At 43.6% G+C, this 14650-nt stretch overlaps 1 pseudogene; it reads left to right on the forward strand.

The window, feature by feature from the left end:
• The window catches only part of LOC109556101 (POTE ankyrin domain family member A-like), a 29247-nt pseudogene that overhangs the window by 8348 nt on the left and 6249 nt on the right, over nt 1-14650 (forward strand).

The raw sequence follows: 14650 nt of genomic DNA on the forward strand, positions 1-14650 counted from the left end.
AATTCCATCTGCAACCTTAATTCTCCCTTGCTAGGTAGCATCACACATTCACAGGCACTGGGGGTTAGGGCATGGACATCTTTGGGAGGTCATTATTTACACACACACACACACACACACACACACACACACACACGCTTACTCTCTCTCTCGCTTGCTCTCTCTCTTTCTCTCTCCAAAAGAAGACATTTGAACAATGAGCTCACTCATATCTACTGGCTTCTGCATCTGCTATATATGATCCCTCCTCTACATAAGGCTGATTTTTACTTTTTCAGACATTAAAGATTCATTGTTTGGTGATTTTTCTAATCTTCTATTAAGTTGGGAAGCTTTAACCCAATTAGGAACAGTATGTCACATTCAGATGTGATTTCAAGCCAGTTCTTACTCTATTTCCATTGCCATCAGATGAGCCCATCCCCACCTGCTCTCCCCGGGAAGCATGCTCCAAAGAGTCTGTCCCAGCCTCCACAGCCACATCTGCAGTTTTCAGAGCAGCTTCCTAGCCATGTAAGTGTTAACTGCATGATTAAAGATCATGAGAAGAAAGAAATATTTTATATTTTTAAAGCCCCACAGTTATCAATCTTTATTACAAAAAACATATGTGCCTCCCCTTCTGCAGTAGACGCATTCCTCACTGGGTATATGTAAATCAAATTCTTTACAAATTGAGTCATATTTTAAATACACTAGGGGAGCTGGCTATTTAAAGGGATCCTGCTGTGAGTCTTTTAAGCCAAGAGGCTGTTTGTGATGCTAATTTTCACCCCTTAATTTGTCTGTTTTGTAGGTGCAGATCTTCATAAAATCCCCCCAATTCACAAACCAAAGCCAGACACACCTGTATCCTATATTTCAAGGGTATCTTTTTCATAAGAGCTCACAAAGCTGTCAGGTGGATTATCTCATTTATCTTCCAATATTCTTCCAAAGGAGTTTGGGGCAGTCATTATTATCCTCAAAGGAGGTGTAACTCTCTCCCCAACAGCCACTGCCTTGCAGGGGGCCCCATGAAAGGAGAAGGCTGCTCAGCTGAGAGCCATTTATTTTCCAATTAACAACGGGCTCCATCCTGGGAGGAGTGCTTCCGGAGGTTTTCTTCAGAGTCTAGAATGTTCTTTTTGGTTACTCATTGTCACTATTGTTTAGAGAGGGAAACTGAGGAACAAAGAAATCAAGTGCTTTCTCAATGTCTGAAATGTCTACTGAATGCCCACTATGCACGAGACACAATGTTGGAGTTGCGTGGCCTAAGTGTCAAGATGGCCAGCAAGGCCTGACTGAGAGCTGACCACTCAGTGGGCAACACAGGCAGGTGGACAGCACCTGGAACGTAACATTAGGAAACATCAAGGCCTTCAGTTTATCCGTGATTTTCTTCTTTTATAGACATGACTCCATTCTGTCCTCACAGCACTAGAAGGTAAGTTTGCTGTTCTTGTTCAGTTGCTCACTTGTGTCCACGTCTTTGCGATCCCATGGACTGCAGCACACCAGGTAAGGTAGGCTTGGGTTTTATTTTTTGAAGCACAAGGAAACTTAATGATTTATGATTTTCCAAAAGTCACACGGTTGTAGCCACGTGTTCTGGGAAACAAACTCACTCAGAATGACAAGGCAAATAGTGGTTTGAAGTTTACTACAAGGCAGAGTCCACTCTCAGCCAAGGACCGCGACTGACTTTTGTGAAAACCTTAAGAAGACGTGACAAGAATACACAGAAGAACTGTACAAAAAAGATCTTCATGACCCAGATAATCACGATGGTGTCATCACTCACATTCACCTAGACCCAGACATCCTGGAATGTGAAGTCAAGTAGACCTTAGGAAGCATCACTACCAGCAAAGCTAGTAGAGGTGATGGAATTCCAGTTGAGGTATTTCAAATCCTAAAAGATGATGCTGTTAAAGTGCTGCATTCAATATGTCAGCAAATTTGGAAAACTCAGCAGTGGCCACAGCACTGGAAAAGGTCAGTTTTCATTCCAATCCCAAAGAAAGGCAATGTCAAAGAATGCTCAAACTGCCATACAAATGCACTCATCTTACATGCTAGTAAAGTAATGCTTAAAATTCTCCAAGCCAGGCTTCAGCAATACGTGAACCGTGAACTTCCTGATGTTCAAGCTGGTTTTAGAAAAGGCAGAGGAACCAGAGATCAAATTGCTAACATCCGCTGGATCATCGAAAAAGCAAGAGAGTTCCAGAGAAACATCTATTTCTGCTTTACTGACTATGCCAAAGCCTTTGACTGTGTGGATCACAATAAACTGTGGAAAATTCTGAAAGAGATGGGAATACCAGACCACCTGACCTGGCTCTTGAGAAACCTATATGCAGGTCAGGAAGCAACACTTAGAACTGGACATGGAACAACAGACTGGTTCCAAATAGGAAAAGGAGTACGTCTAGGCTGTATATTGTCACCCTGCTTATTTAACTTATATGCAGAGTACATCATGAGAAATGCTGGGCTGGAGGAAGCACAAGCTGGAATCAAGCTTGTTGGGAGAAATATCAATAACTGCATATATGCAGATGACACACACTTATGGCAGAAAGTGAAGAAGAACTAAAGAGCCTCTTGATGAAGGTGAAAGAGGAGAGTGAGAAAGTTGGCTTAAAACTCAACATTCAGAAAACTAAGATCATGGTATCTGGTCCCATTACTTCATGGCAAATAGACGGGGAAACAGTGGAAACAGTGGCTGACTTTATTTTTGGGGGCTCCAAAATCACTGTGGATGGTGATTGCAGCCATGAAATTAAAAGACGCTTACTCCTTGGAAGGAAAGTTATGACCAACCTAGATAGCATATTCAAAAGCAGAGACATTACTTTGTCAACAAAGGTCCATCTATTCAAGTCTATGGTTTTTCCAGTGGTCATGTATGGATGTGAGAGTTGGACTATAAAGAAAGCTGAGCACCAAAGAATTGATGCTTTGAACTGTGGTGTTGGAGAAGACTCCTGAGAGTCCCTTGGACTGCAAGGAGATCCAATCAGTCCATCCTGAAGGAGGTCAGTCCTGGGTGTTCATTGGAAAGACTGATGCTGAAGCTGAAACTCCAATACTTTGGCCACCTCATGCAAAGAGCTGACTCATTGGAAAAGACCCTGATGCTGGGAAAGATTGAGGGCAGGAGGAGAAGGGGATGACAGAGGATGAGATGGTTGGATGGCATCACCGACTCAATGGACATAGGTTTGGGTGGACTCTGGGAGTTGGTGATGGACAGGGAGGCCTGGCATGCTGCGGTTCATGGGGTCTCAAAGAGTCAGACATGACTGAGCAACTGAACTGAACTGAGTGTCCTTCTTTGTCTCTTATAACAGTCTTTGTTTTGATGTCTATTTTGTCTGGTGTGAGTATTGCTACTCCAGCTTTCTTCTGATTTCCCTTTGCATGGGTTTGGGTAGACTCCAGCAGTTGGTGATGGATAGGGAGGCCTGGTGTGCTGAGGTTCATGGCGTCGCAAGGAGTAGGACATGACTGAGCCACTGAACTGAACTATATACCTAAAGGTACTGCTCAAGCCTACATCCCCAAATTCCTTAAACCTAGCCTGGAAAGTGTTAAAGGGAGATACAATCAGGTTACAGCCATGATTCATCATCGGAAGGGTCAGCTGGTTATACATTGTAGCCTACACCAATGGGTGCCATAAAGATTACAAAGGTGATTGACTACAAGGGGATTATAACATTCTTTTCTGGCGATGGGAAATCCTGGTATGGAATCTGGTGTTTATCATTCCAGGAGGCCAGTTTGGCCAAGGGTATGTTATCCCCATTGCTACCATAGTCCAAAGCTCACTGAAAGTGCAAGATAGAGTTTCCTTCTTTTTCAAGATGGGGTCAGCTCGGCCTATTCCTTTCCTCCCTCAACACAACAGGTCTGTCTCATTCCAAAGCGTGTGCTTCACATACCACTGTTGCTAAACAGGCACAACCAGTGCGTTGTGCAGGTATAGTGGCAGGAACAGTCAGTTCTAACCCCCAGGAGTGCTATTTGATCCAGGCCTTGAATGGTGAGAAGGATTTCCATATAGAATTAAGAAGAAAAGAAACTGGTCAAAAACATGAAAGTGTGTTTGAGTGGTCTGGTGTGCCCAGATTATGAGTGCCAGTGTTAAACAAGGCTGAGAAAAAGTTTCATATCAGACATATCATAGAAGGTCCTATGTGCTTCTTTACAGAAGCTGAAACCCCTTCCCACCGTGGCAGGAAGTGCTGAGACTTTTTGAGGGAGGGAGCAAATTGTCTGTGGAAGACAATTTTGTCATCAATGTAGAGAATAAGTTTGAACCAGATCAAATCTTGACAGTTAACTAGTATTCTCCCCCAAACCAGCAGACCAATAGAGAAGAAACAAAACCTGGTAGATGTTGCCTGAACCATCCCCAACCCCTGCCCCAGTGAGAAAGAGGGGCAGTCAGAACTGGAAGTGATGTTGTCTGACTCCTAGTTCTTTGCCTGTCCTAAGCCACACAACAATAAGCTGGGCCCTGGAGGCACCAGAGGCAAATGTGATCATACTGAACTTCGTCTCCTCTCCCAAGACCAAGCTGGCTAGACCATCCACATGGAGTTCCAAGGTCTTGGAGCTGCCAAGCCCTAGAAAGAGAAGATGGAAGAGCAGGTGGGGTCTGAGGCCATAAAAAGCCTCAGGTCTCCTTTCCCCATCCATACCCTCCCACCCACTCAAGTTTATAAATTTTTAACATCCACCTTCAAAGCAACTATACAAAGCCTTGAAGGAGAAATAGAATTGGAATACGGTGCATGTTTTCTCTCAGTTTCTATTTTTTGGCCTGCAGCATAATTCTTGCATTTGTGAAAGAACTTGAGGCTCCTGGAAGAAAGGAAGTTTAAGAATAAAAGCCATTATAATCGTATTGCTATTAGTAGTAGTGGGTTTGGCATTAGGCCTGGGCCACCCGGACTCCAGAGGCCTAAGTGACTAAATGGGAGGCACAGGCTGACTCACATGGCTGATCTGTCAGCCAGGGAGGCGCTGGAAAACCTCCCTGATACACAAAGGAAATGTTGGGGGTGGGGAGAAGGGGTGAACTGCACAGTGGCATGGGGAGAAGCTGTAATAGGGGATATAACCGGATTCTCAGATCTCTGGAGAGTTCAGAGCAGGTACCACCTACCAAGTAAATTCTTGGCACACGTGCCAAGGTGCCCCCTCCCTTCCCCAGGGTGCCAGACTCCCACAAAGAAGAGGTTTTAGTCCTTTGGCTTCAGGACTTGTATGCACTGCAGATTTCCAGCTCTGCCCACTCTGAGAGGGCTAGACTCACTAGCCCTGGATACCTCCATACCCTTTGCAGAAAGGCCCTGGGTATGTAGAGGGAGAGAGTGTGGGAGGGGGCAGAGACGCTGGGACAACTAGACTTTGCTGGGTCCCCAGGTTGGATGTGGACCAAGCCTGCTCCAAGTAGCAACTGGAGGGAGGTTTAACACCTTCCACCTCCCCAGAGCAGCCTGGACCACCTCCTGCCATCATGGCTGTTGGGCAAAGGCAAGGTTTGACTTGGGGTCCCAGTCAGAAGCAGAGACCCTGGAAGAACTCTTAAGAGGCCCCAGGGGCCCCAGGCTGGCCCAGGAACCCAGGACTGGGACTGGCCTGCGCGTTAAAAGGCAGACCAAGGAACTTCTTTGGTGGTCCAGTGGCTAAGAATCAACACTCCCAATGCAGGGAGCCCAGGTGTGATCCCTGGTCGGGGAACTAGATTCTCACATGTCGCAACTAAGAGTTAGCATGCCACATGTCTTGCAGATCACTGAATCCAGGGTAGGAAAGGCGCAAGCTGGGAAGCAGATAGGAAGAAGCTGGAAGAAGACACTAGGAGCCATAAGAACTGAAGACATTCTTTTTTTCCACAGCAGCAAGGCAGATATACTTTATTCTCTAATGGTTGATGCTGCAACACAACAGCAGGAAGTTTTCAGGTGGTGCTTATACAGGTCCATATGCCCAGTGCTATGAATGATCTCAACTGTTACATCATTATTTACAAAACATACGGAGAGAGTGAGAGGACGCGGGGTGAGAAAGCCTGACCACCACCATCTTGCCTAGTTGTTCTTTCCCTAACCCACAACTAAAGATGCCACATGCTGCAACTAAGACCCAGCACAGCCAAAAACAAACAAAACACTTAAAAAAAAAAAAATAAAGGCAGACCTACTCCTGCCTGGAGAATCCCGTGGACGGAGGAGCCTGCTAGGCTGCAGTCCATGGGGTCGCTGAGGGTCAGACACGACTGAGCGACTTCACTTTCCTTTTCCACTTTCATGCATTGGAGAAGGAAATGGCAACCCACTCCAGTGATCTTGCCTGGAAAATCCCAGGGACGGGAGAGCCTGGTGGGCTGCCGTCTATGGGGTTGCACAGAGTCGGACACGACTGAAGTGACTTAGCAGTAAAGCACCTACAGTGATTTTCCTAACACTGAATCTGGGAATCTGCTTACTACTAAATAGTAACAACAAAAAACTACCGTTTATTTACAAATGACTTACTTACAAAACAGAAAGAGACTCACACACTTAGAAAACGAAATTATGGTCGTGGGGGTTGAGGGGAGCGGGAAGGGATAGTTAAGGACATTGGGAAGATGACGTACACACTGCTATATTTAAAATTGATAAGCAACAAAAACCTATTGTAGAGCACGTGGAACTCTGCTCAATGTTATGTGCTCAATCTTGTCCCAGCCTGGATGAGACTGGGGTTTGGGGGAGAATGGCTACATGTATATATACGGCTGAGTCCCTTCACTGTTCACTTGGAACTATCACAACATTAATTGGCTATGCCCCAATACAAGATGTTTTTGTTGTTAAAAATAAAAAATGAAATGAAAAATCACCTAACAGATTAATAGAAACCCTCTGCCATGGTTAACTTCAAATATTGATCTATTCTTACTTGTAACTAGAAGTTATTTTGAACACAATAAATCAAGAAAGTGTTAAAACACACACGCACGCACACACACACAAACTACCATTTATTGACCAGGGTATCAGATATCAAGAAACAAAAGCTCAGAGGAAGCATTTCAAAGCACCAAAGTGGCCTAAGCGTGCTTCTCCCTAGTTTTGAGCCTCCCCGGTGGAGGCGGCCTTTGCTGAGTTACAACCGCAGCTGTAGCCCACATGAACAGTGCCATAGCTCCAGGGTCCCACTTCTCCTGGTGCCAAGCCCTGTGGGACTGTAGGAAAGAGGCTGCAATAGACATGTGGCAAGACTTTCAAAACAGACCCTCTCCCCTGCCGTCCCATCTGTCAGAGCCTGTGTCACACAATGGTTGAGGCTAGAAATTTGCAGTCAGACCTGGATTTGAATCCTACCTCCACCACCTCCCAGTCACGTGATTGTGGGAAAGTGGACCTCTGTGAGCCTCATTTCCCTTGTCTGTAAAATAGGGCTAATCGCAGTATCTTCCTTGGAGTTGCAATAGGATGAAATAACACGTGCAAAGCACTGAGTGCCAGCACAGAGGAGACGCTCTGTACATGGACAGCAGTTTCCTTCTTTCAAAAAGAACATGTTGAGGAGAACACATTGCACCTAAGGGCTCAATCTGCCGCTTTGCTGGTTTCTAGAGCCTGTGGAAGGAATAGCCTTGCTATGCAGGGTGGAGCTCAGATCTGAGCTCCTGGAAGATCTTTGAGCTATGGTCTAAGCCTTGGTTTGGGCTCTTGCTTCAAGGAGGGAAAAAAATGCAGATGAAATTCATGAGAAATAGGTGGGTGCTTTTGTTTACCCCACACAGCTAGAAGAGTCTACATGGAACCACAGGCTATGGATCTCAGCTGATGAGGAAAGCACTGGGGATTTCCAAGAAGCTGCAGGTACCCCCATACTGCCTCATGCCACAGCTGTGCAAATATTGCAAGGCAGGGGGCAAGGAGCCCTGCTGCCATTAACTCCATCACAGTGCAGTATCGGGAGTGAACAAGGAACTTGGGCTAGGAAAGACCCAGGTGCAAAACGCTTACTCTGCACAGCAATTTTGGACCTTCTGGTATATTTCTGGATATCCTGATTTGGACATTCTAGTAATCATTTTGGGGACCATCCCTCCTGTTCATCTCATCCAGAAAACAAAAACTCACTAGATGGGGCAGACTTTGTGCCTTACTCCACAAGACATCCAGAGACCTTTATCTTCTTATTGAACTGCCTGTCTCCCAAGGATATTTCAGAAAGGAATTTACCAAAATGGAATATCTAAGCTAGACTATAGTTGTTATAGTTGCTAAGTCATGTCCAACTCTTTGCAACCCCATGGACTATAGTCTGCCAAGCTTCTCTATCCATGGAATTCTCCAGGCAAGAATACTGGAGTGGGTTGCCATTCCCTCCTTCAGGGGATCTTCCCGACCCAGGAATGGAACCCATATCTCCTGCTTGACAGGCGGATTCTTTACTACTGAGCCACCTGGGAAGCCTCAGACGACAATAAGGAACCCCAAAACAGACAATGTTGGAGCCAGACAACATTTTGGCTCACAACCTTTTATTATGGGAGGTCTTATACAGGTTAACCTGGGTGAGCCTGCCCTCTCATCTTTGGACCAGTGCTCTAGTCCAGTGGGTCTTGAACTTTAGTCAGTGTCAGCACCACCTGGAGGGCTTGTTAGCACATACAGATCACTGACCCTACTCAGAGGGTTCTGGGGCTAAAGCATTAGGCTTTCAACAAGCTCCCAGGTGATACTAATGCTGCTGGCCCAGGGATAGGACTACTGAGAACCACTGCCACTGCTAATCTGTATCAGAGCCTTTGTTCGCTTGGAGAGACAGGAACATAGCAGGAAGGACACAGTCTGGTGAAGCAAGACTCATGCGGGATGGGTTAGACCCTCTTCCTCTTACCATGTCAGTTCCCTCAGTTGTACAATGAAGACAATGATACCCATCTTTTAGGTGACAGTGTTAAGTGAAGATAAATACGAAAGTGCCTTATAAACTATAACATTCTATACAATTGTAAAGGATTAAACATGAGGATTATTCTAAGGGTTAAATTTCATAGTCCATGGAGGTTGGTAGTGCAGGGACTGGCATATTGTGGGGCTCAACAGATATTAAATGAAAAAAACCCCAATAAGTAAAAATAGCCACTGACTCCTTGCCAGACATTTCGGTCTCTGTCATATGTTAAACAAAAAAATGGTAATAAAGTTACAACACATGAAATTCATATTCCAGTCGTGGGTGGCAGAGACCTCCTTCTTGGCTTCTGATCCAACTCATTATTCAAACCCTTTTACCATCGAGTGCGCCACGGCTTAATGTGGAACCAACTGTGGATCTTGATAAGAGGAAAAGACTGGGCTCTGTTTCTCCTTTGCTCTTGGCAGTCCTCAGGCCTCCAGGATAACTTTTCTCACAAAATGAATAGTGTTGGCTCCCAGAGAGACCAATCTAATCTCATCTTGTCCACTCAGAAGATCCGTATCAAACGTTACAGACTGTCTGACTGCAGTAAGGGGCATCTAATTCCATCTGGATTTGGACCAGTGTTTAAATGATCAAATAGGGAGCCATTAGCCTGGTAGAGACAGAGAAGCAAAATATAGCCGGCCCACTTTTTCAACATTGTTCTTGTCTAAAGTTTGAAAAGCCCCCATTTGAGAGACAAAGAGAGAAACAGAGAGTAAGAGTGAGAAAGAGCAAGAGAGGAGTTGAAAGCCCATCACCTCCCTTAAAAACACTATGAATGAATCATCCTACATTTTCAGTGTTTACGGGCATGACAGTCTGATCAGATAACCACGCTATGCCAAGAGACCCAATTACCAATCCCCTGGAGAACTTAAATTACTTTCAAAGGAAGAAAAAATAAGTCTCCGGTTACTCTTGGTTGAATAAAAATGTCACTTATTTCCCCTCAGCCATTTTCAGAAAGGCGCTGTTCACTTCAAATGGAAGCCCACTTCAAATCACTGGTGAGCTCTGTTACCCAGAAAACATACACTTCACCAGTCAGTTTTGAGAGATGCTTAAAAAACATCAGTTTCTAACATGTAAGACTCTGAAAACACTCTACATTTTTTTTTTTAATATCTCAGTCTCACTGCGTTATTAAGGGAACATCCAGAATCTGTAAAACAGATACAAATTAAATGTTGTTACAAACACTGTAAGTAAATCTCCAGGGATACAATGTGAAATACCCTGACTTAGGCCAAACTGGCCCATATTTGTGAAATAAAACCAAAGTTTGGACGCCAGATCACATGGGGACTGTAGATCTGTCTTTGCCAGATTCTAACAATTAGATACAGGTTAAAGATGCAACTTGCACCTTTAAAAAGGCACAATCTTATCAAAAATCACAAATTGATTTAGTGTCAGACTTTCTTTGATGTCAACTTTCTACCAAAACTTTGGAAAGAAAAGAGAGGGAGAGAGAGACGGAGCGAAACCGTGGTTCTAGAATCTCAGGATGATGTCTTGAGCCTGCCTGACTCCAGCCTCTCAGTGGACTGCTGAGAGAGAGGAATTTCTTAACATTCTTACAGTTCAAAATACATGTCATTATGTTTCCTGTTTACTGGGAGGGGTGGGGAGAGGTAGTACTTAGAAAGTCTGGGCAGAGTCAGTCTGCTCTTCAGGCTCATCCCGTTTCTTTTCCAGCATCACCGATAGGCTCACAGCTCTAGCAATCCAGTTGCCCAGACCTTTGACTGAAACCCTACAGTTCTGTTTCCCTGTAAACTCTCTCAGGCACTAATGATGTGCAACATCTCTAGGCATGACTTTAATTTTGAAGCTTGAGCTTTAGGGAAGTCACACGAGACGAGGCTGAAGTTGATTGGCGTGTTTCACTACATGTCTGACATCAAACCACAGAGCAGTAGGGTGTTTGAAGGAAATTCTTTGCCAAACCCTAACCCAGGTCACAAAATCTGATCCAGAAGAGGCACGGGAATGAAATACTTAATATTGAGACAGTGAATCCTGTCTTTGTGGTCCTAGCTTCTCTGGACAGACACTGGTCTATTTTGTAAACTTTTAGATGGAAAACAACCACCACTGCATAGCTGGGGCAAAGGCAAAGGATGTTGAGCATCTGTACAGACACAGTGTTTTGCAAACCCAAATATTGCCCACTCTCTTCATTTACTAATCACATCCCATCTGTCACCAAGTGCTGGGTCCTCTGTCCCTGAGATCCATCTGCTTCTCCCCAATATTATCACCACTTCCTTTGACAACTGCAGTAACCTCAGAGGTTCTGCGTCCCCAGCTTTCAGCCCGAGAGCACATTTTCTACACTGCTGCATCTATTTTTCAAAACTCAAAAGTGATTACTTCATCCTCTGCTTACATGCCCCACAGGTTAAAATATGAACCACTCAGCTTTAGGGCTCAAGACTGAAAAATCTCACTGGGGAAAATGGCAGAAAAACTCAATTTTAAGTTCCCCAGTAGGACACCACCCTCAGATTCCTCTGCTCTAATGAAGGGATAACTCCATTAGTATTTAACTTTTGTGGATTAGGCTGGCCCACATGTGTAATGTTGGTTCCACATGGATTTCAAAGAACTGGTTTATAATAAATTCTCAGAATACAACCCATTTTTTAGATTCAGACTACAAATAAAGCACTGCTTTGTCTTTCTCACTGTTTAAATGACTTTGGAATTAAAATATAATATAACTAAAAATTACAACAAAGATGAACAGTGCCTCCCAGAGTAAAAGCTTAGCATTTTAACCCACAAAGCCAACTAGGGATCTGGAGAAGTGGGAGGACAGATTTGTCATGAAACGAAGCCTGTCACAGACATGAAGATGAAAGTGCATTTTAGAGTAAGTAATAGATACTGCATGTTTAGAACTTGATTGCTTGGGCCATGTGGTGCTTCTACTATTTCAAAGCTAAACTAAGAGATGAAGCCGTTACGTGTATTCAAAGGTCTGAGGGTAGAGGTGGGTTATGAATCCTTGTGCTGTGCCGTGCTCAGCCACTCAGTAGTGTCCAACTCTGTGCGAGCTTGTGGTCTGTAGCCCGCCAGACTCCTCTCCATGGGATTCTCCAGGCAAGAATACCCGAGTGGGCTGCCATGCCCTTCTCTATGAAGCCTTACCAACAAAAGGTGGTGGTTTATTAGTAAGGAAAGAGATCTCTGCATGATGCTTGGTATTTCTTCACCTCGTCTCTTATCAACAAATGAAAGTCATGCCTGTTTTGCTCATCTTTCCTGTTCCTCGGGTCATGCGCGCAGGTCAATGAATGACTTCATGGATGCAGTGTGACACAGTGTGTCCAAATAGGTGGCTCCTCCTCTTTTGCTTTCTTATTTATCCTAGCAGGTAATGTTGGCTCTTCATTAGAGAGCTTACTATATAACAGGAAGCAAGTACTAAGTTTATACATATCTCACTGATCCTCAGACTGTTGATTAATGTTAGTCCCATTTTACAAACAAGATTCAGATGTAGGGAGGTTAATTTGTTCAAGATCAGTTAGCTAGTAAGCGGTGGCGCTCCAGAGCCCATATTCTAACCACCATACAAACTGCCTCTTTGTCACAGCTGGCCGTAGAATTCTCTACACCTTGTGATTGCTTCTTTCTTTCTAGTTGTCAGGCTAGGAGAGTCTCCAGAAGCAGTATGTATGTGATGAAGGACTAGGGGGAAAGGAGGCAGGTACTGAGTCTTATGGATGTATGGGAAATCAAATGAAGTCTGAGATCTCAGTTTTCAATGTAAAAAGCAAAGATACTAAAGTTTACAAAAAACCATATGGTGATCTCACCAAGCTGGTCATCTGGTTTGGAATAAACACAGAACCAAAAGACGTGGAGAGAGGAACTAGCCAACTCTTCGGGATTATCTTTTCATGAATCCCCATTGTCACTGTTTTCAGACCAAAAAATAAAGGGGCTTAGTATTCTCTCTCATAGAACGAAACAGGTGAAAGACAGAAAAAAAGATCTTTTTTCCTGTTGTGTCTCCTCACAGGTCTTACAAACTAAATGTATTATCTAGAAATCCATTTTACCTCCCATAGGCCCTTGACATGTTTTTAAACTTTTAGTCTCATGCTACTAGAAGAAATATAGTAAGCCACAAAGAGAACAGTGACTGTATAACAAGTTTATTTATTTATTTAATTTGTTCAACTGGTTATTCCTGAAGTAGAAAGGGAAAAATTTGCAATTTAAAGTCAATTTTGTTGTCGATGCTGTTATTGTGTTTTGCTGCAAGGTGCCACCTGTGGGCTCTGTGGTAACAAAGGTGAGACAGGGTGTAATGGAGGCAAGGTAGGGCAACTGGTGGGCAGGTGCCTTCAGAGCAAGAAAACAAACGGACAGTGCTTTGGAATTTGCATTGTGGCACCTGTCACTACTGGAAGAAAATTCAGAAAGTTCAACTGCTGCTTTAAAAAGGAGCTCGTGATGGTAAGAGTGTGGTGAAAATAAGTCAGTTTAGATTCATAGTAAGTTTATTTTTCAGATATCCTAAAAATGTGGAATTAATGAATTTATAGCCAAGGCAAATGTCCTCTTTTCTTCAAGGATGGAGAGTTTCCTTTCTGTTGAAAGAATGCCAATCAAAGAACGCAAATTACTCCAGGTATCCTGAGTTTTATGTATGTGCTACTTTAAGTCCACACTGTTCAAGAATAATATGTGAACACAGCCACTTCTGGAACAAGCAAGTTCTCCTGTAGGATAATCAGCAACCCCCCTTTTCTCACAGAAAATTTGTAGATGCAAACAACAGCAGGTATCATAATCAATACTAGCTATGCTATAGGATATGTTAAAAAAAAAAAAAAGGCATTAGTGGGCTGTCAATAAAAAAGTAAAATTCAGCAGTATTTATAAAACATTTATAAACACATCTTTTCTAGAGCAACACTACTAGTATTCTGCAGGGTCAGAAAGGCAATATTGTCAACTTCTTGACAATATTCTAACCCAGTACATAAAAGCCCTACCAGTTATTGGTCTGCCCTGGCCAGCACTTTGTATCTACCTTTTCTAACCTTTACAACAAAAATACTGTTCTCTTCACTGATTAGTTACACTGCTAAATGCAGCATGACTCCCAAATTCATGCTCCCTGTTCTGCCTCTGTGGGTGTAGACCAAATTCCCTGTTTAGACAACGCATTACTGAATTGGGTATTTACTCAACCCAGTATCATACAATACTTGCTAGGAACAATGAGCCAGGGCTGAGAACAGGAAAACTGTTAATTGAGAGTCTCTCCTTTTTAAGACTGAAAAGAGAATCAGCAGACATGGGTATTCTCAAAGGAACATTACAGACATGTCTAAACTGTGCAGTAAATGTTAACCAGATTAATTTTTTCTTTCAAATTCCCTTTTTATTCTAAGCTGACAGCTCTTTTTTCTTCTAGTTATGAATATATCCTAAGTATACCTTGTAAATTTTCTATCTGAAATTTCAGTACCAGTAGTGAAGTACAAGGCAAAAAGCAGCAAAGCCCTGTCAGTTTGCAAGTCACAAATAAACCCCCAAATCATGACAGACCAGGGAAGACACGTACCTCTCTGCTGGCAGTGATATCTGAAGGTTAAGTTCATGACACTGCACACGGACTCCACTTGGAAAAATCTCTTTCGGCATCAAG

This window comes from Bos indicus, chromosome 3 (assembly GCF_029378745.1).
Source record: "Bos indicus isolate NIAB-ARS_2022 breed Sahiwal x Tharparkar chromosome 3, NIAB-ARS_B.indTharparkar_mat_pri_1.0, whole genome shotgun sequence".
Lineage (NCBI taxonomy): Eukaryota > Metazoa > Chordata > Mammalia > Artiodactyla > Bovidae > Bos > Bos indicus.